At 38.1% G+C, this 21,479-nt stretch overlaps 1 protein-coding gene across 9 annotated transcripts in view; it reads left to right on the top strand.

Annotated features, from left to right (window-relative positions):
* Nucleotides 1-21,479, top strand: part of KIF16B (kinesin family member 16B) — a 160,442-nt gene that overhangs the window by 114,160 nt on the left and 24,803 nt on the right. Inside the window, exon 26 of one of the 9 annotated variants that reach the window (XR_007201974.1) lies at nt 12,870-12,993. The exons of the other annotated variants lie outside the window; for them this stretch is intronic. The gene's annotated coding sequence lies outside the window, so the exon portion shown is untranslated. The remainder of the gene's footprint in view (nt 1-12,869; nt 12,994-21,479) is intronic. 9 annotated transcript variants of the gene reach the window in all.

Here is a 21,479-nt window from a genome sequence, read left to right on the forward strand (position 1 = left end):
GGATGCTTCCTCCCCGGGTGTATTCAGAGGCAGGTTATCTGGAACTCTGAGCAACCTGATCTAGTTGAAGATGTCCGTGCTCATGACAGGGGGTTGCACTCAATGGACTTTAAAAGTCTCTTCCAACCCACATGATATTATGATTCTATGACTCCTCTCAGGCATCCAGTAAGACTGACAAGCCCTTCATCACTTCAAAGATCCAAGGGTGCTCAATACAGGATGGATGTTGCAGTGAAACTGTGACTCTGTGTGTTGCTTCTGGCCATAAATTCCCTTTACTGCTGACTGGCGTTTTTCCCTGGAGGTTGTTCATTGCAAAATACTTTGCAGTCGGATCCTGTTGTCCTGACAACTTCTCATTTGAAAGAAGAGCATTGCTCCGCAGATACCCTTTTGTAATAGTGGCTTTCAAGTTTCTACAAAATGAAAAATTGATCTGACCGCCTTGGAGACTCTGGGCGTTCAGGATGAGGAGCTGTGCCTGATGGAGCTTTAGTTCGTTGGAGTGAGTGTTTATGGAATTACAGTTCTTAGTTTTCACATCTAACTTTTAATTATTAACATTTTTCTTCCTTCCTACATGTTCCCCTGGATATTAGAAGAAATAAATCATTCAAGCAATGAAAGTGACGCTGATTTGAGAGTAAAGAATCCTGGGCCATATATTCATGGGCAGTATATTAAAAAATATGAATATGTTCAAGAAGGAGAGACAGGCAATACTGTGCACATGCTTTCTTGGTCTTCATTAACATATGCTTTAAGCTAAAAATGAAATGAGCATGGAACAGACCTTGAGGTCTGGGGCTCAAGATTGTTCCCATTCCAAAACAGTATGAAAACCAGAAAGGGAAACTACTGTGCAGCAAATACCTAAGAAAAAGTTTAAAACTAAAAAAGAAGGAGAGAGAGAAAAGAAAACTACATCATCTTTTTTAAGTGACAGAAGTTTTTAAGGTAAAATTGAGTTTTTAATGGGAATTTGAAATGTTCTCTTTCCACAAATGCTTTAAAAATATTACTTGTGAACATCAGTATCATACTTTTACTTGAAGAGGAATTGCCATTTCCTCTTGGATGTTAAGAGTTATAGTCTGTCAACAGGAATATCCTAATTGCATCTAACTAGAAAAAAGAGCCAGGCAGTCATCCAGGAAAAGGGCGACCCGAATCCATGTGCAGACAGATTTTCCCCATTTAGGAAAATGTGCTAGAGTAGTCTTCTTCAGAGTTGGATTTTGGTTCTGATAGTATATTGAGGAACAACTGAATTCTTTAACGCTTGCATCAGAGGGAGATCAGCTTCGTTCTTGTAAGTAGTAATTGGATTCAGGAGGAATCTGATGTTCTTAAAGCCACTATTAAAATGTCCCATGTGCTGAAGGATAATAATTTCACCTTTTTGAATCAAGCATTTGTGACTGGCAGTACAATTTCTGTCTTTTTTTGATGCTACAGGACGGAGTGGTTGTTTTCTTATTTATTTGTTTGTTTGAAGAACCATGACAATATGAGTAGTATTATTAGCTCAAAATAAAGTCCAGCATCTGAGAGTGTACCACAGGAAAAGATCCCAGCCTGGAGCACAGGTACATAGTTTTCTTCATCTTGGAGTCTTCCCAGCTGAAGTTGTTAATACTTAATATTTTTCCTGTGGATTTTATCTGTATTTTAAATTCTCTACACTGCTCACTGTGTAAGTATCATATAGAAGCAATTTCTTTTGCACCTTTTCTTTTATCATCTTCTCTCTGTGGTTTTGCTTGCAAGGTCAATGCATTCACTAGTTTAATGTGCCGGTTTGTTCCTTATTGACACTTCTTGTGTTGCCATAGGTCTGTGTCTTAGGTAAACTTACTGGGATTCACATCTACTACATTACCAGAATTATTGGTTTAATTATGCCAATGAATAAGTGTCTAATTTCCACGTAGGAAACACATGATAGTATGTTTTATTAAGCTATCTGTTCCCTTGTGAACAAGTTCTGTAAGTCAATGCAAATACCAAGCCTTACAAGGTTGCCAACTATCTTTTTCCGTCCTTGACTGACCTTTCACTTCACAACAACCTTCAGTAAATTGTCAGAGAGGTTCAAATATACTCATGTTTGCTAAATACGAAGCATGCTAATGATTAGGAGAAGCAAGGTAAGCATTTGATCATGTCAGCTGCTGCTTTTATATAGGTACGGACATGTAAGTACCTGTTCTGGAAACTCTTGCAGCACTGATGATGTCTTCGCTGTTCTACATAGTACAGGCTATTGTGTTGCGTTCATTCCTGCTTTGAGCCTTAGAGCATCACAAAGGAATGGCAGGTTTGTGGGCAGGAGAGACCTACATAATATGCTGTGGGTTTCTTCTGCTCATTAGCAGTTCTACAAACTACTTGTAGATTAGCAATTAGCAATTAGCAAAAAAAAATATTGCTCATTAGCAATACTACAAACTGTGTCCTTGTTCATCAGAGGGGAAGAACATGTTGTGGTGGATGAAACACAAAATATTGTGTCCTGCAGTAAAGATTTGGCATTTGTTTTCTTTGAAGGGATTTCATTAACAGTGTTGCATATGTGAATGATTGATAGCTTTCCATATTTTTACCTTTATTTAAAATAGCTTTAATTTATGGTAATTTTTGGAGTGGTTTTGCAATGTGAGTAGCAGTTCAGTTTGTCTGATAAATTGAAACTCATCTGTCTGCTTGTGCTCATCTGTCATTGAACTAATTTAGGATTCACCACGGTGCTAAAATGCATTTTAATACCAAACTTGGCAGAGTTGTGTCTGTAGTGACTATGTATTATTCCAAAGAAACTTGATCCTTAAAAGGATCTTATCAGAATCCATCAGGATTGGGTTTTATTTTGCACAGTTCACCTTCCCACTCTAAATTAATATTTATAATGAACAGTGAAAATACTGTGGACATGTTTAATATATGAGTGTTCTGCTTTTAGAAGTGAACTTTACAGCTCATTAGTTGCTCAGCTCTGAGTTACTATATCAGTATTTTAATAATTTGCTGATCCTGCGTTTCATGTTCCTGCCACTGAATTCCCAAAGGGATGTCTTGGCAAACTGATTTATTAGGAAGATTTTTTTAAAAAAAGTACCTCTTTCAAAAGCAGAAACTTATCTAATATCTTCTGATCTTACAAGATGTCATATATATTATATATCTGCACGTTTTTTCTAATGTAATTAAGTGGCTGCTGAAAACTGCATGTCTAACTAAAATGTGTCACATGCAAATTCTGAAAGACTGAAGAAGCTGCAGTGAGGTGACATTGGGCCAGTGGCAGATAACTACCAAGCGTTTAACAGTGTCTATTTTTTGAGGGGGTCTGCATGATTGTCATTTGCCCAGCTCTAGCTTTCTTACACTGCTAGATTGTTAATGACCATTTTATTACTTTTGGAGTTTTAATTAAGACCATACTTGGCTTTCAGTTGCACTAGTCTCTCTAGTGAATGCACTTTTTGTTTGTTATTAGTCAGAGAAGGGAGCAAATGGCCTCTTCATTCTCAATAGAGGAGTGAGAACTTCCATAATTAGATTCTCCTATTTTTCTCTCTGTCTTCATATTTTCTTACCAGTTACTGGTTTTGGAATACTACCAGAGTGTTGGTTTCTGCAGAAAACTTTCCTTCCTGATCCACATCTTGCTGAAAGGGAAACCTCACTCTCCTAACACTTTCTTGTCTCTATTCTCTTTCAAAGGAGAGCAGAGAAACAGTTCATATTTGTCCTTCCCTACCCAAATCCAAGGCTTATGAACTCCCTCCTTCATGTGGGAGTCCCTGTGTCCCACTTGCCCCCACATTTTGTGGGGCTTTCACTGTAAACTCTGCTTGTGGAGTTCCCTGTCAGTCATCTTGAAAGCTGTTTCTGTGTGCATAAAAATCTCTTCAAGTTGTTACGGAAAGCACCTTCCATAGAGGCATTTTTATTGCTAATAGTGATTCTTGACTTAAAATATTAGAAAATCCCTGGAGAGCTGGCAAAGAGAAGCTACAAGGCATGCTTGTGTTTATAGATTCATTCATGGAGATAAGGACATACGTGTGTAGGGAAGATTTCAGCAGGAGTGCCAAAGCTATTGACTTCTAGCTTATTTAGCAGAATGTAATAATTTGTGTATCTGTATTTGCTATATGGAGGTCTATATATAAGTATATATTTGTGTCTTTCAGGGTCTAAGGCACAGAGAGATGGTTTATAGTTTTTAAATAATTATGGGTCATAACCTGTAAGAATTGCATGAAATTCAAAGAGCAGAAAATATTTCTCAGATTTTTCAAAGTACTAAGTGAATGTTTTCAAAAATGTACTGAAATCAAAACATTTGTTGCAAGCTTATTTAAAAAATATTTTTAAATACTTTGAAATATTTCAGATTTTTCAAAACTCAAAAGTAGTCTGTCCATTTTTCATCCAAAGTATTTTGTATCTTAGTGAAGAAAGACAAATGTTTGCATCTCAGTGAAGGCAGTACCTATTTCATCATGGGTCACAACCACCCAACACATAATGTGTATGTTTGCTACTAAAATAGAGCAGACACCAGTTTTGTAATAGTTTCTTAAGTTCATTTTAGACACTTTTCTACTACTACTTATTGTTCATGTGTAGTTCAGCTTTGTAATGATTAATGAAGAGACATAAACTGCTTATGGAACCACCACTGAGTGATCTCACTTTCCTTTCCTTTTGCCTCTGTATTCCTCTTTTGGGTGACTGCCATGGAAGGATCTCTGATTCCTTTTTAAGTGGTCCATATATCTGGTGCTCTTGATAAGTAATAAGTGGAAGAAATCTTCAACGTGAACTGCCAGCACAGATAATGGAGAGAGGATGAATTTGAGGTGAAGTCATTAATTTTAGGAGAACATCCTTGCATTCTGGAAGAGATCACTGACAGAGAAATGCAATATTTTACTAACTTGCAAGACATGGTTGGTGCAAGTTTGGGGATTTTTATTCTTCCCTCCCCACCCCCCTAGGAATCTCAAGGATAATTAGGCAATTTCTGTGTACTTACGTAATTATTAAATTATTTTTAAAAATCTCATCAGACATGCAGAATTCTCCCTTCCAATGAAGAATGCAAGCAGAAATTAAACCAGGAGTGGAGCAATAAGGCAGCAGACTTGTGCAGAGCACATGGGGCAGTGCTTGGGCTGGGGTCTTGGGTGTCTGACTGCTCCAATTCTGGTTTGTAACTCTGCAGTTGTAGAGTTTTATTGAATGCAAAATTTTTGCTAATCTTCTGGGATCGAGGTACTTGGCTTGCAGGGCTGGCAAGCCAGTTGCCATGTAACTAGTGAGCTCCTGGATCTTAGCATCTAATTTGGCAGCAGAAGTCAGAAGTCAGAGCTGGTTGGCCTGAAACTGCTGGTTTTACCATTGGATTTTCTAATTTACTGTCATTAGTAACTGTATATTTAGTTAGTATGTAAGCTTTAGGTAGTATGCTCACATTGAATGCAAAATTATGGATATTTGGATTCTTCTAGTGTTGAGTTTTAAACAGCATAGAGCAGGATAGCTGTAAATAACTTCCCTCAGATGATATTGAAAATTGTTTTGTTCTGAAACCTGCTGTGCTTATGCTAAAGTCTTGATCCTTCAATGACCAAAGTCCCAATCTATTCACATATTCGTTGATTGCTGACATTCATGTTTAGAAACTCTTGAGATCAAGAAACAATTTAAAATCACAGGTTACATGCACTAGAGAGAGCAGGGTGTAGCCTGTAATACTGAACATGATTGTACAAATCTTGCTGCAAATGCTATCTCATTATTTTAGAAAGTTCAGGTTTATTTGGATATGGATTCTCAGTTATGGTTCTTTCATGGAACCATATGGTCCTTTGTAAGCATGATCTCTAACAATATTTTAAGATTTGTTTTTTTCTTTGAAAATTTGATCCAGTGAAGAAATAAGCTTGTTAATGGGTTTTGGCTGAACCGGAATGATGTTTCTGGGTATCTGGATATGAAGTAGCAAATTTGGTTTGGTTTTTTTCCCAAATAGTCAAGACTAATGTTAGTGTAGTTTTGGTTTTAAACAATGGTAAAATATAATAGGACTCACAGATTTAATATGAGAACCGTAGGACGAACACCAAGCACCAAGAATGTATAAACAGTCTAAAAGGTGGTGGGTTTTTTTTGTTTTGTTTTGGTTGGGTTTTTTTTGGGCTTTTTGGGTTTTTTTTGGTTATGGAAACTGTGTACTAGGGCGTGGGTGAAAATGAAAACTATTTGCAACATTGATGTGCTTGTAAATAGCAAATGCCATCATGTGTATTGTGGCAGAACTATATGTAGAAAAGCATTTAGAAAATAGTTTTTGAGGTATGAATACTAAATTAATGACAGACCTTAATTTTTACTTTCTAGCCTGGGAATTTAGTAGCCTTAGTAATACATCTTTCCATAAATATTGAAAGAAAAAAAAGTAGTAAGTTTTAGAACACCTGTTTGTGTGTAAACCCTTTAATACTATTATATGAGCATGTGAGTATAGCCTTCAGCTTCTTTCAGTACAAATTACAGTAATTATGATATAGTTAATTTTAACATTCATATTCTTGTCACCTGTAACAGCCAGGAAGTGCATGCACAGGAAGTATATTTCATCACACGCATGTTTCCAGCTCCCGTTCCTAATTATATTATGTTCAGAGCATTCTGCAAGCCTGCAGGTTTACATACGTAGTGCTTCCATATCAACCCTAGCTTGCCACTACCTGCAGATGGAATTTAAGTGGTAGGTCCTTAAAAGCTTCATCTGGCCTTTGTTCTGCAGCATGAGACTGCTGAAATTTTTAAAAGAGATTTTTAGCATATCTCTCAGTACATCTGTCTACAAGTGAACAGAATTCATTCCAATAAATAAAGTGTGAAAAACATTGCTGCTAACCATATCGTGTAGGTCCGTGGAAGCTTGATTACAGGGAAATGTATTTATTCCATGTGGTCCCTCTGAATTCGTGGTTGCTAACCAGGACTGGAGCATCAGAGACAACAGCAAACCCTGCAGCATATTTGCTTCCAGCATAATACGCAATTCTCAATCTATTTCTAGTTGGAAAATGAAATCAGTGTGTGAATTTCTTGTCACAAAACTGAATCTGAATGTGTAAGAACCTTGTAAAAACCCAGTTAGGGGATTAATTTGTGGTTGTTGCTTTGGGTGCTAGATTTGTGCAGCAAAGTTTTCTTGGCTTGGTACATGTGATTCTGCAGAAATACAGCTTCTCTCTATCTCTTCTCCTTTCCTTTCTTCCCTCCTGCGGTTGTTGATGAGACCTGGTCTTTTTTGGTCTTTCCCTAGCAGCAAGTGAAACCTATGAGCTTCCAAACAATTCTCTGAGCTTTATAGGTCTTCTGATAGATTCAGAATGAAGCAAGTTTAATCAGCAGGTGGGCATCAAATGCCAGGTTTCATTGATTGTGCTGTGCAAAAGTCTTGTACAGGAGTAACATAGAAATTGAGAAAAAGCATTCAGAGAGGTGTCAGTCCATCATGTCATAATTTATGAACCACTTGACAGAATAATTCCTTTGACCATTTGATAATCTGATTTTCAAGGCTCTGCTCAATTACCTACTGAATTTGTGTAATACCAAAATATTCATGTTGTTTTACCAGTGAAACGGTTTTGTATGGATAACAGCTATCTGTGAGAGAGGAATGCCTCTAAGAAGAATTTCTAGACCATATAGCTAGAGGTTTAGGTGCTCATTGAGACTGAGCCATTTCTTAGCTGTTCCTGACTGTCTGTTGACTTGGGGAATGCCTTAGGCTGCAACCCTGTGTCTCTGTTTTCGTGCTGCTTAGTGGAAAGCAGACAGGAGGGTTGGAGGTTTTGCTGTTTCTTTTTTTTTCTATTATTACCTTCTTTCAGGAGACTTCTGGACATGTGTTCCATTAATCATTAGCTGTTAGTGACAGTCTCACTGCCTTCCAAGGGGTTTGTGAAGAACAGCTTGTTCTTGTTGGGTTTGTCAGGAATATGCTGCTAGCTTAAGTAGATCTTTCAAATAGAATCCTTTCATATCAGTTGATTTAGGATATAGTCACCCAGCTCCAACTCTAGTTTTTGTGAAAATACCCAGGTTAATTTTGAACAAATGGCAGAGAGGGTAACAAAAATTGTCAGGCTTCAACTGTACTGCCTATTGTGTTTTTTCGTTACATATTTAGATGGTATTACTGACACAACCGCACATGTGAAACTGTTTGCTAAACTTTATTCACTCTCTAATCTGGAGAATTATACCACACTTCTCTTGTGATTCATGAGGCAGCTTTTGAGTAGGATATTTCAGGTTTTTCCTCTCTTTGGAACCACTGTGAGAATGAACAGGGAAATACAGATTGCAGATTTTGCAGCACAGTAAGAATGTTCAGCTGTTTATTTTGGCATTGCTGTATTCATCAAATGAGTGATTCCTTATCTAAATGGGATTGAGATACAGGTGACTCTTATCTGATGTAATCTGCAAGAAAGGAAAGCTTCTGAAAATTTTCCCCCTCTGTATCTGGTAACAATTGTTACACATTTTAATATACATTTATGGCTTATAGTTTCTCTAGGCACTCTAGACGAGTAAAAGAGCAAAAGTTCTGTGCTGAGCCTTGTGCTCCTAATTAGACAAGGAGGGGCATGTTTGCCGATGACATTAACATGACCCAGCAATGTGTGCTTGCAGCCTGTAAAGCCAGCTGCATCCCAGGCTGCATCTTAGAGCACTGTGGGCAGTAGGTGGACATAGGGGAGAGAGTCCAGAGAAAGGCTGGGAGATGCACAGAGTGCTGGAGTGCCTCTCCCAGAAAGACAGACTGAGAGAACTGACTGGGGAAGAGAGGGCTCTGGGGAGACCTAAGGCACCTTCCAGTACCTAAAGGGGCTCCAAGAGGGCTGGGGAAGGACTTTTTACAAGGGCATCTGAACTAGTTTGAAAACAAACCAGTGGGAGATTGCAAGTCAGAATTATAAGTTAATAGCAAAATTAAAATAAATGCAGAAGTACAAGAACACTGACAGAGTCAGGATACAACCTGACACCCTGTTAGTCAGGGTGGTGGTAGCAGTCCAGATGAAGTGATCCTGTTGAAGTGGTGATCCTGTAGAAGGGTCTGGTCTTCACCTGAAGGTCCAGTGGTCGCTCTTGTCCTCTGGGAATCCAGTAGGTAGGGCTGACTGTGGTGTTCCAAACTTCAGATTATATCCAGGTAGGAATGCTTGGTTCCTCCCCCTGGGCGGAACATCTCACAATGGGATGATGTAATTTTATGAGTCATGCAGTGAGGCTGGATGGCCCATTAACAGAAGATAGCTATCCAGAGGGAGTTATCAGGGATGTGTCATGGAAAAGATAAAGAAGTCTGCCCCACCTGGTTTTAACAGATGGTGATAGAATACATACTTTTGGTTACGTCTTACATTGTAACCAAAGACAACATGGAGCAACAGTACAAGGGGGAATGGCTTTAAATTGACAGAGGGTAGGTTTAGGTTAGATCCCAGGAAGAAATTCTTCCCTGTGAGGTTGGTGAGGCACTGGCAGACGTTGCCCAGGGAAGCTGTGGCTGCCTCATCCCCAGACGTGTTCAAGGCCAGGTTGGACAGGGCTTGGAGTAACCTGGTGTAATGGAAGGCATCCCTGCCCGTGGCAGGCAGGTTGGAACAAGATGGGCTTTAAGGTCCTTCCCGATCCAAACCATTCTATGATTCTAAAACCAACCTTAAGGCTAGTTGTTACAATCTACAAGAGGCATTTTTAGTTTAAGGGTCTTTTTAAAGTATTAGTTTATCATGTTCCTGCTAATGATCTTTCAGACTCAATATGGTGAAAATAATACTATGTTTCTCGGTTAAAAATTAGTTGACTTCAGAAGAAAGGAAGAAAACAAATTTCTCTGGCCTGTGTACCTGATAGTACAGTTACTAAATAAGTTTCTAAATGCCTTGTTTTGTATTCACAGTGAGATCTTCCTGTAAAGGTCTCTTGACTGCTGTAATGTAAATATATTAAAAAAAAAGTGGAAGAGACCATCAGTCTCTGCAACACACAACATACAGAAAGTTCCATCTTACAAAAGAGAATTGTCTATGCCTCTAGAGAGCCTAAAGCAGGAAAGCCCAAGCCAAAAAATTTATTAGACATGCCTGCATGACAAAAAGCAATAAAATACAATCTCTTGTGGTTTAATATGAAAATAAACACAAAGAAGCAGTGGTTCTCAGAAAAAATATTGAGCTGCAGGTATAGAATTGAAGATGTCAAGAGAAGACTAAAAGCAGAGAATGTTGTCCAGTTTACAGTAGGACATATTTCAGAACCAAAGCCAGGAATAATAGTGTTGGAGGGTGAGCTGTCTGGCCATGTCTGAAAACAGGAATTCAATATGAGAATGTTAGTGATATGAGTGAGAGTGAGATGAGAAAGCACACTTCTCATGGGTGCCAAACTTTGGGACACATTATTAAAGCATTCGATTAATTCATGGTTATGTATAATTGGTTAAAATGCTGTGAATAGTAAAAAGAATTAAAGGTATGGTTTTGTTTGGACAATTTTTTCTCTATTGAATTCATTATTTTCTGTCATACTTAACTGTAGGTACACATCGTGGGTACCTACATGTGTACCCACGATGTGTACCTACATACACATATATGTATGTACACATAGTACCTACATACAGTTAGTGGCTATAAATGATGCTTTGATATTTGTTCTCTGCACTGCTCTCAGCAGTGCAGGTACTCTGAAGCTGTTTGAGTGTATACTCTGTATTTTGCAGGAAATTTTTAAAATTTCTTTCAAACTGCTTCTGAACACTGCATGTCCTAGTCTTGTTATGTCCTCTATAGAAAAAAATTGAAGGAGAGCTTTAGCAGTATTTTAAATCCTTAAATTACTCACTGTACATTCAAATCTAACTCAAATTTTGTTTTTAAATCAGGGCATAAATAAGGAGACCTTTACTTTTAAGTTCAGTTTTTTGATAGTACCAGTAATGTAAAGTAGTTGCAAAATAATGTATTGCAGGGTTTTATTTAAATAGGTAGAGTAGCATAATTTCCATTCTGATTGTACCTGAAGGCTCATATGTGCTGTAACTCATTGTAAAGTTGCTGTAAAAAACAATGAAAATATTAATGTGTTTTTCACCTTTCCCCTCTTTTCCTGGGTTACTAAAACTTGTGTAGGTGGAGCAGCATGACTCAGTGAAGCAGTGCTTGTTGGGGAAAAACATTGTTCTAGAAAGCATCTGATAGATGAGAATTATGAAATTACTGACATGTAATCTAACCCCAAATTCTAGCAATTGTAAAACACATCCCTGTTTTTTCTTCCCTGCCCTAAGTAATGATGTTGGTTCAATACCATGTTGGCTTTTTCGTGAGTGTGTCTTTGAGACTTTCATGTCTGTGTGGTATATACATGGGTCTTGCTTATGAAGCATTTAGCTTGAAGTGCTTGATCAAGAAATTTTATTCTTGGAAACAAATATCTATTCTTACCCAGCATCCTGATGCTCAAGAGCAGTACTAAATATGGTATTGCTCATGAAACTGATAGCAACAGTGGTCTTTCTGTATCCAGAGTTGCTTTTCTGCCCTGCACATTCAAAATCCTTTGCCAAGCAAGCTCCTGAAAATGTATGTGTCAAGTTTATTACACTTAATTAGTTACCTGTCATTTTAAGCTTTACCTAGTGAAAACAGTAATAGTGGAAGGAAAATTTGTATTAGGCTTACAGCTAGTTTTTAAGTCTGTGATAAAGCAGCTAGTTCCAAAGTGTCTATGCGACTAGGCAAGTGAAAATGAATGTATAACCTGTGTGACTATCAATCACTCTTACTGTTGGGAGGGGGGACTAAGTCATTCCTTTTAAGCTTCCCATTTGTGTGCCTGCACTGCCTTTTCTCTGGTTTTATCATTTTAAATGATGCAGAATGCTGTCTAACTTCTCCTTGTAATCAGTCCAGTTTGTTGAGAGAGTTAGCACTTTATATCTTATAACAAATCACACTTGAAGGCATACTGCATGTTTGTTTGCAGGTGTATTTCTCTGTGACAGCTGTTCTTTAAGACCCTGAGATCTGCCAATAATTCTGAGTAGTCAGAAAGGCATCTATCTACTCAGCAGTACAAATTATTACTGCTTGTTGATGAGTTTTCATTATTAACATTTCTCAAAGGCAAGGGTGACTGAAATTTATGACATCAGTCAGCCACACGAGATGGGGATGTGTCATAAATGCTGCCAGATGTCACCGAGATGAGTTCCTGTGCAACAAGCAAATCTTCTTAGGGAGAACTGTAAAAACTGCTGTCCCGAGTCCCCTTCTCTGAGCCTGTTTCTGTCAGTAAATCAAATGGTACTGTGACTTCTCAGCATGGAGTCAAAGTGGCCCAATAGGCACCGTGGCATCAGCAGGAATGTGGTGCAGAGTTGGGGCAAGGTTATATGCAGTCAGGGTGAAGGTAGGGGTTGATGCATGCTATTGCAGGGATGGCCTTGACCTTGCTGGAAATCCCAGCAGGCAGATTAATGAATCAAACCCCAAATCATTTTGAAAGAAGAATAAACTCTACAGAGATCTCCAGAAAATCACTTTGAGAAGTGGGGTTTGAGTCATACCTTGATAAAGATTGATTAATGTGTTGATCTTTGAAGATACAACCTTGCAAACCTAGCAGTTGTTACTATTTCTTTAAAGAAGTAACCAAGACCTGAGACTACATGAAGGAAGATTAATGTTTAGTTAGCAAAATCATGACCTAAGGGCATAGAGAGTAGGTATTAAACTTGTACATCTAATTTCAAGGTCAGCACATATCTTTGTCTTGGATGATGGTCTGCCATGCCATGCTGGTATTTTTCCCCCAAAGACTTCTCTCTTGGCAAGGGATAGACGAACAAGGAAGCAAAATCAAGGTTGCAAAGACATGGTATGTTAGGAATTTTTCATGCTTATTTTCCAAACGCATCTACAACTCAAATTTACTTATTCTTATTTGGTTTTGACTGGTTTTCCTCGAAGGCATTTATATCCTTTGGTTGATGTACGCTGCTTCTGCACTATCTTATTCTACCTTTTTACAGCCTGCATACGAAATTTAAAATACTTTCTTTGCCATTTCGGCCAATTTTTGTTTGTCTCACCTTGATTGATAATCCTAAGAGCTATACAGTTATTGGTTTCTATTTAGAAAGATGCCCTGGCTGTATTAGCTTCTGATTTTTATGAAAGATATTAAAATCCCCAAACTGCATAATTTTATAGAAATGTGCAAGGTTTGCATGAACTTTGTTACATCCTATTGTTCATTTTCATAGGTATTCTGTATTTAAATGTTATTGTACTGCTTATAATGGACCAAACAATGAAGTAATTTGTCAAATAATATATAGACTCGTGCTTATGGCTCTATTTTGGTATGCTATTATTCTGAGTAGTCTAGAATTGCTTTAAGGAAAAGAAAAATACTCCTGTAGTGCAAGGTAACCTCTTTGGCTGCAGTTAATTTGATTTTTCTCAGTAGCAGGAGGCAAACTAAATGGAGTTAAAATTACATTGATAAACCACAGCCTTCACATGTCACCATAGCTCCAAAACTGCAGATTAAGTCTAGGTCAGCTTGCTGGTTTTAAAGGAGAAACATGGATATGAGAGCTCTCGAATCTTTTTGATAATTACAGATGATTGTTTGATGGGCAGGTAGGCATGATTCAAAGTGAGAAATCTTCAGTGTCTAATCCTATTTGGTCATTTTGCATCATCATAGGGAGGTTTCAGGGTGGTTCAGAGGAGAATTTCTCTTTTTGTGTTCTTGTTCCTCTTAAGTGGGACAGATGGAGTTGAAATGTTCTTTGTAGAAACAATTATGCCTGTCTGAGGAAGGTAACTGGCAAAAGATCTTGAAAGTTCAAAGATAATTACCCAGAACTAAAGACAGCAGAGCTGTGAGAGCTTGTGTGTCCTGAGAAGATGCTCATTTATTAGTAAATACCAATTTATTGGGGGTTAGTCACAGCATCCTGACTTGCAACAGAACTGCATATATTTATGGGAAGAGATTTAAGTGCTTGTGCTTCTTGGTACTGAGATATATATATATAGAGATATATAGCTGAAGATATAGATATAGATATGCATGATGTTCCAGTGAGATAAGTAGGAAAAAAGCAAGGAGTCGTAACCAGTCTAAGTAAAGTGGAGAAGTTGCCAAATTTCCTGGTTGGCAGGTCTCCAGTGCACTCTGGCCTCAATGGGATGTGTGCTGAAGGGGATAAAGCAGACCTGGCTCACTGGGCTGCTGGCATTAGGGGCCAAGCAAAAAGCAACGTGCAAACCGGCAGTTGCCCCTACCAGCCAGAAATGAAAAGGTTAAACCAGTCCCGTGGTTAGGTAAACCTTTGGCATGGAGCAAAAAGGATGGATAGCGGAAAGAAAAGAATGTTCTCATGTACGTGGGGCAAAGCAGCTTCTTGCAAGAGAAAAGGCTGTGCTGTAAAGAGACTAGAAACCAAATTGTGGCATAAATTGTGTACAGGAAATATCAGGCGCAAAATTCACCAAAAAACCCCAAAACCAAAACTCTAGTACACTGCTGCAATCTCTTGCATTTGTCAGAAGTGAAATATTTGCCAACCAATTTATTTAAGATTTTTCAGAGTAGACTTACCCTAGGAAGGAGGGAGATGCTCATTCCCTTGTGTGTGTTTGAGTGAAATCCAGGCCCTGGAGCCTGTAGTAGCAAGGAGAAACAACAACAGAAAGCTGTAAGCATGTAAGCCTGGGAGCTGAGACACAGCAGGGATGAACCTAAAGCAGCTCCTCGGCTCTTGGAAACACTACAAAGACCTTGAGAGCAGAGTTTGCTCCCCTCAAAGACAGTGAAGGATTGACTGTTAGATTGGTACTGGGGACCTCTCTGTAGAGACCCTTTGTGTAGGAGCAAGGTTGCTTACATCCTTTTTCCTGTTCCTATATCCTGGTCATTTGAGTTTTCTTCAGTTTAGGATGTTAATTACCCTTGTTTGTTATAATAAATAATGACTTTTGTTGCTGCTGTTCAGCCTTCTCCAGGGAGTTCACTCCATTAGAAGGCTGACATGGGTCCACCTCTGAGTATTGGCTTGTCCTTGGATATGCTGCCTCTTGAGAATATCAAATCCCTCTCCCCTTCTGGCAGATAGTAGGGAGGATTGCAAATGGCCCAGTAGAGTAAGGTAAAGAATTAGGTAGGTCATGCAGGAATGGAGGAAAGCATAGCATTAAGACAGAGGCAAGTTGGGAAGCTGGAAAGTGGGGGAAGAACATGTTGGGAGAGATGGAAAAAGTAAAGAGAAAGTATTAGAAAAGGAAGAGGAAAAGAAGATGACAATCTGAATATCCAGAAAACAATTCCCTGGATATTCCCTCTCCCTGATTAATTGATAATGGAAAATAATGTCTTTAATCCTTCTGTCCTCTGAGGGCATGACTTACCTGCAGCATACATGTTGGGAGAGCACTGAAGGATTTATGCAATGGAGGACTGTTACTATTTTGTTTAAGAGAGAATACGTTTAGAGGTTTCTTCACTCAACTTTAAACAGTTTGAGCTGTATCAGCTGAAAATACGACTTAGGTGTTTTTATATGTTATTTTGTTGGTTTCATTTTTAGTGGATAGTATATCAAATTATTTCTCTCTGATCTCCATTTGATTGTTTTCTGAATTTATAAAGCAGCCTTTAATCTGCCCAGTTAAGTGTTAACTTTTTACCTTTGCCTACTGCTTTCTTATGAAAATGTGTAGAAAAGGTAATTTATTTCAGGCAAAATATAAATAAAAATATAGAAATTAAGCTTGTGGTGGGTTTTTTGGTTTGTTTGGGTTTTTTGTTTGTTGTTTTTTCACCTTGACAAATCCCTAAATACTTGGTGCAAGTTCATAGTTAAAAATACAGCTTCTGTCTAGTTTCTTTAGACTCTGGGAGTCTTACTGTCTTGAGAAGTTGAAGCTTAAGTTACTTGGTTTAAACTTCAAAAACTAAAAGTAGGACAGTTTTTTGTTTCGTTACTCTCTGCAAAATCAAGTCAGGTGCTGCCGCAGCGGCTGCAAAACCAGCCAGTTTCGCACATGAACCAGTGCCATGTTCTTCTCTTTGATTTTTCTCATCTGTGACAGAGATTTCTGGTACAAAGGATCAAAAGCCAGAGCTACTCTTTGAAAAATGAGAAAATTCAGAGTTGTAAAAATAACAAGAGAATTAAAGATGACTGACTTCTTAGTTTTAATAGTTACCATTTCCTTAATTTTCTTTTTCCCCCCCTTTTCCCCCCATTTAAATGTATCAAAACATTGAAGTACAAAGAGAATTTGGATAAAAGGTTAAAGATGACTCAGCCTCCATCAATGCCCTGTTTTTCTTCTTTAAAATGCCCTGTTTTTCTTCCTAAAAAAAGCCTTTTACCTTATTGTAGGCATGAAAACATAGACTGTACAAGCCAAAAAATAATGAGATGTTTCAATCCTGTAGATTTTTGCTTGATGTCAGAAAATGGAATTTTTTATGTTTAGGGAGCATAACACTTGGAACAATTTCATTTTTCAGAAGTGACAAGCCTTCATGTGTGTATTATGTGGTATTCTACTTTGGTCCACTCTATATTGAAATATCATCTGCAAAGTATTGTACAAGACTTTTCATTAACATGTTCTATTCTGCTGTACCATAAAACTCCTGAACAGAATTAAATCCAGCAGGTCCCCCAGCAGACATAATGCCAGTGAAAAATCTCCAACAGATTATAATAGAAATTAAAGGACACCCTTCAAATGGTGATGGCTATTTTTCCTAAAGGTTCTGAAGTGAGAGTGCACCCCATCCCAGGCACAGCATTTCATGGTATTGGAGCCTTCATTTTCACTCTCTTGGTTTCCAAAAGGCCAGTCTCCAAATTTGCATCTCTCCCTGGGGCTCAGTAGTTGAAGACTATGAAGCATGGTTTCACTTTGAAAGGATTTGCTTCCATATAGATGGTGTTAGGTATGTGCTGTTCCCAGAATCTTAAGGTCAGATTTGTATGTAAGATAGAATAGGTGATAGAAAATAAAAGGATCACTTACTGTTCTGCCATCTGCTCTTACAGCATTAAATTCCTGCTAAAAACCAGTCTCCTGACTGGAATATGGGAGAAGTAGAGGAATTCATTTAGCTGTGTAAAATTTACTAGAATAACATGTGCTGGGTATGAAGCACCTTCCCCTTGAGGACTGGACCTAATACTGTCTAAATTTGATTGTACTAACTCACAAGTACTCCATTGTGGCAGATAAGTATTGTTTCTTACGGATAATATTGCTGAGACAGACGAATAACATGCCTCTGAGTAATACAAGACCCAGAAATAAAACATGGCCTTTATTTATTGTAAATTAAGGAGTAAATTGCAAATGACTGTTTGCCGCTCTACAACTGCTCCTGCCCAGCAATGATTGCCAGGTAGGATAAACATCATTAACTGTAAAAAGTTTAATGTCTAAAAGACATTAGGAGTGCTGGTATGCAGTGTTGAGGTCTCTCTGTACTACTTTAAAATATATCATCTGCCTTTGCCTTTTGGGTCCAAGCATAGTCTCAGCCTTGCCCATGGTACAAGTATGCATGTGTGTGCACACTCTAATGGATATAATGAAATTTGGATTGCAGCGATGCAGTGATTAATTATAGTAGGGAGATGCTTCTGCTGTCAAAATAAAAATTAGAAATCTTGCACGCTACATACAGAAGCTTCTCAGGAAATCATTCAAGCCCTCTCTTCCTATCAGGCTGGGGAATATGCCTCTTAATTTCCCCTGACAGAAAATACATCACCTCATCAGCAGCCCTAGAAAATGACAAAACATCCCTGCCAAAAAAGACTGCCTGCCAAATACTTCCATTGCCACTGCAGGAAGGGGGACAGGGAAGGGAGGGGTGTGCTTCAGAAATTCCATGGAAGGAGAATTTTTTACCTTGCTACCTGTAGAGTCCCACTGTTACACCTTGCATTGTCACAAAACGTTCATCTCGTAGTCAAGGTGAGACCCTTGAAGAATTAATTTGAGCAGGAGGGTACACAAACATTTAATTCTGAAAGAATAATTTATATTCCTGAATCTGGATAGTGTGAAATTCCCTTACAGTGTTTGAGCCAGGGCAAAAATCTTGATACAAAATCCATACCTGCAAGATCTCTTACATATTTCAGTGCCAGAACAAATGCTGCTCAGTCACATACTGTACTGTGTGCATCAACCTGTAGCAGTGATTATCTCCAATGAAGTTACTGTGCAATTTCATAAAGGTGCTGTAGCACCACTAATAGGAAAATTTGAATTTATTGAAATATTTGCTACTGCACTTTGGCTTAAATGAGTAAAGTATTTTAAATAAACCTCAAATTTCTATTGAACCTTGCTTTGCTGAATCTCACACAATTGCATTCAGAGTCTGTATATCAAATAGTACATTAGGACAGAGGATTTTCTATAGACAGTTATTGTAACATCATTATTTCAGTGTATTTGTGCTACTGAGCTTTTTTAAATTTATTTTTTATAAAACAAAATTATGATGAGATGAGAATGTTTTATTGTTACTCAGTATCTTTGTGGGACTCTTTCACCAACATTTTTTTCCCTGCATTAAAGTAATAACTTTATAAGTCAGAGTGTCGAAGATAAATGGGGTGTGTGTGTGTGTGTGTCTTTGTATATATATATATACACACACATATAATAAGCACACTATCTCTGGTAAATATACTAATAGTGTATTTTTATATAAATATAGTACAATGGACTGGCTTCCTATTACACTGAAATTTCAGTCGCATAGAGGACTGCATAATTCACCTTGCTGCATGGATGCGTCCAGTTCTTATGTTGCAAAGATAACTTTCAAGCTGCAGAGTAGGTGGGAACTGGTGCTGTCATGTCTGCATTAAGTGTCTGGATAGCCTGAAACTCAAGCCTGCAGAATTTTGAGTGTCTCTTTCTCATTTTGGTGGGCATTAGACTCTTGGCATGTAGTGGAATAGAACCCATTGAAATAACTGAATTGCTGAAGTGATGATGAAATTCGTGGCTGGAGGATTTTCTGTCATATAGATGGGTGGTCATTTGTTGTATGATGGAAATAGTCCACTGGGAAAGTGTGGGGCACAGAAATGTTCCAGCAGGCCTGAGGTTTGTGTAACGTCTGCATCTGGCCCTGTAGAGATGCCATCTGCAGTAATTGATTAGTCCTTTATAACATACCTCTGGAGGATGAAAAATCCTTCCAAGTGACATATATGTATAAATAGGTATATTCTGTACACATACTGGCAACACTGGCATATTACAAACATAGGTAACTTTATATGTGTATGTCAAGAATAATTCAGCATGTTGACATTCTGATTTGCATGATGGCTTTTACGATGTACAAAGTATTCAGATCCCCACACCTTTACCAGCAATAAACTCATGATTTTCATATAGGGTATGTGTTATGACTTTGAACGTTGCAGAGCGAAGTTTACTGGCTGAGACCTTTGTCTTGCATATTAAATTCATGACTGTAGTAATGGACTTTGGTTTGGTTTCATGTGCATGGTAGTGATTTGGGAGTTAAACATTAAAACAATGTGAGTAGCTACTTCTGTTTGAAAGTGTTAAGCAAAACACATTTCGTTTTATAAAACACAACTGGTTTTCTTCTAAAATACATCCAGAAAGCTTAGGAAAACAACTTGCTTATCCCAAAGTTATGTAGAATTAGTCCCCAAATTCCTGTTCAGATGGAACTTAATTTAGATAAAGAAATCATTCCTGATTTTAGCTGTAAGATCTTGCTTTGACTCCAGAGAGTAGGTCTGAGGATGCCGTAGTGGTAGGTTCATTGTACTAATTGGTTTTTAATAGACACTATTTAAAAATTCTGTAATGGAAGTATTTATTAGCAACTAAATATAAAAACAATCTCCCTATGTCCAGGAGGGGATTGTGGTGGTAGTTATTTCACCTTGCTTGTTCCTGGTAGTGACATGATGCAGTACTATCTAATAAAATACAATTTCTGCAGATATGGGGTTTTGAAGTCCTTGAAAATATTAGCACTTATAATTGTGTATAGGTGAAGAAGTGAGTAATGCAGTGAAATAAGTCCTCAGGACATAATTATATGATACTGTTTGGTTGTGTACTGCTTGTCCTGCCAATATGAAGAAGCAGGCACACTGAGAAGAATATAGTTGGAGAAATTTTAGGAATATAATTGGGTCATACTGGCAAGACTGATGGAGAGCAGACATCTCTTCCATCTCCTCTGGTGCCCCACATCACCTTTATCGTTTTAAGATGTCTAGACATTTCTTTAAAATTATTGAAGTTGGAGTTGAACCAGAGAGTGGGAATAAACTACTTGTATTGCAGAATTCCTCTCTATTTTAAAGATGCATACATTCAATGTTAATAATGGAGCTTCTCATTTAAATCAGTATGTGTCTGCTCCTTGTAACCAGCCATAAATTCTCTACAGTCCTGTATGTGCTGATAGACTAGAAAATGATGCATCTTTTTTATTGGTTCAATATCATCAAATGACCTGGGGAGTTAATGCAGGAGGCAGTTTTACATAGGGATTTGACCTGCAAAACAACTCCAGCAATGCCAATGGGAGGTTGCATATTTCTATCTCGTGATATGAGTGCTGGGAAAAAAATGGGTTTGATTTACTTTTAAGTGCAAACACAAACTATGGGGAGAGGACTTGCTTTCTTTTGGATTGTTCCCATCAGTGGCTTAGCGGGCCATGTTCAGTGGTACTTGTTACCAACTCTTGAGTCTTTTGTGTGTTTTCCAGATATAGCTGGCTGGAATTAGTTCAAGCATTTTATTTATTGGTGTGCAAAAAGGGGAGACAGTTCCCTCCCACCCTCCCTCTCTCTCTCTCTTCCCTCCTCTCCCCCCCGCCATAGGATGGAAAAAGAAATTAGGAGATAGCTTTGAACACCTCTCTGGAAGAACTAAAAGTAGAGATCTGAATAGTTGTTTTTAGCAGTTATGCCATTGCCTTGTTCTCATTTTCGGTGTGATAAAGCAGGACTTTGCCTGCATGTGGGAATTCTCTTCAGAAATTAAAGCTATGAGCTTCCAGCGTGGACACACATTGGAATGGGATTGAGCTACAGCTGAGTTACAAAAAGTGGTAGTTCAGGGCACAACAAAAGCTTCAGGTCAGGTGATGGCTGGAGTCCAGCAATGCATCTCCCAGAGCATGACTTCAGTGATCATTCTTAGATCCAATGATCTTACATTTATGATAGAACATAATTAAAACCAAACAAATTACACCACCATACAGTTGGAGACCACAGATTTTGGGAGACTAAATGCAGTCTTTTAACACCTTCCTGC

This window comes from Corvus hawaiiensis, chromosome 3 (assembly GCF_020740725.1).
Source record: "Corvus hawaiiensis isolate bCorHaw1 chromosome 3, bCorHaw1.pri.cur, whole genome shotgun sequence".
Classification (NCBI taxonomy): domain Eukaryota; kingdom Metazoa; phylum Chordata; class Aves; order Passeriformes; family Corvidae; genus Corvus; species Corvus hawaiiensis.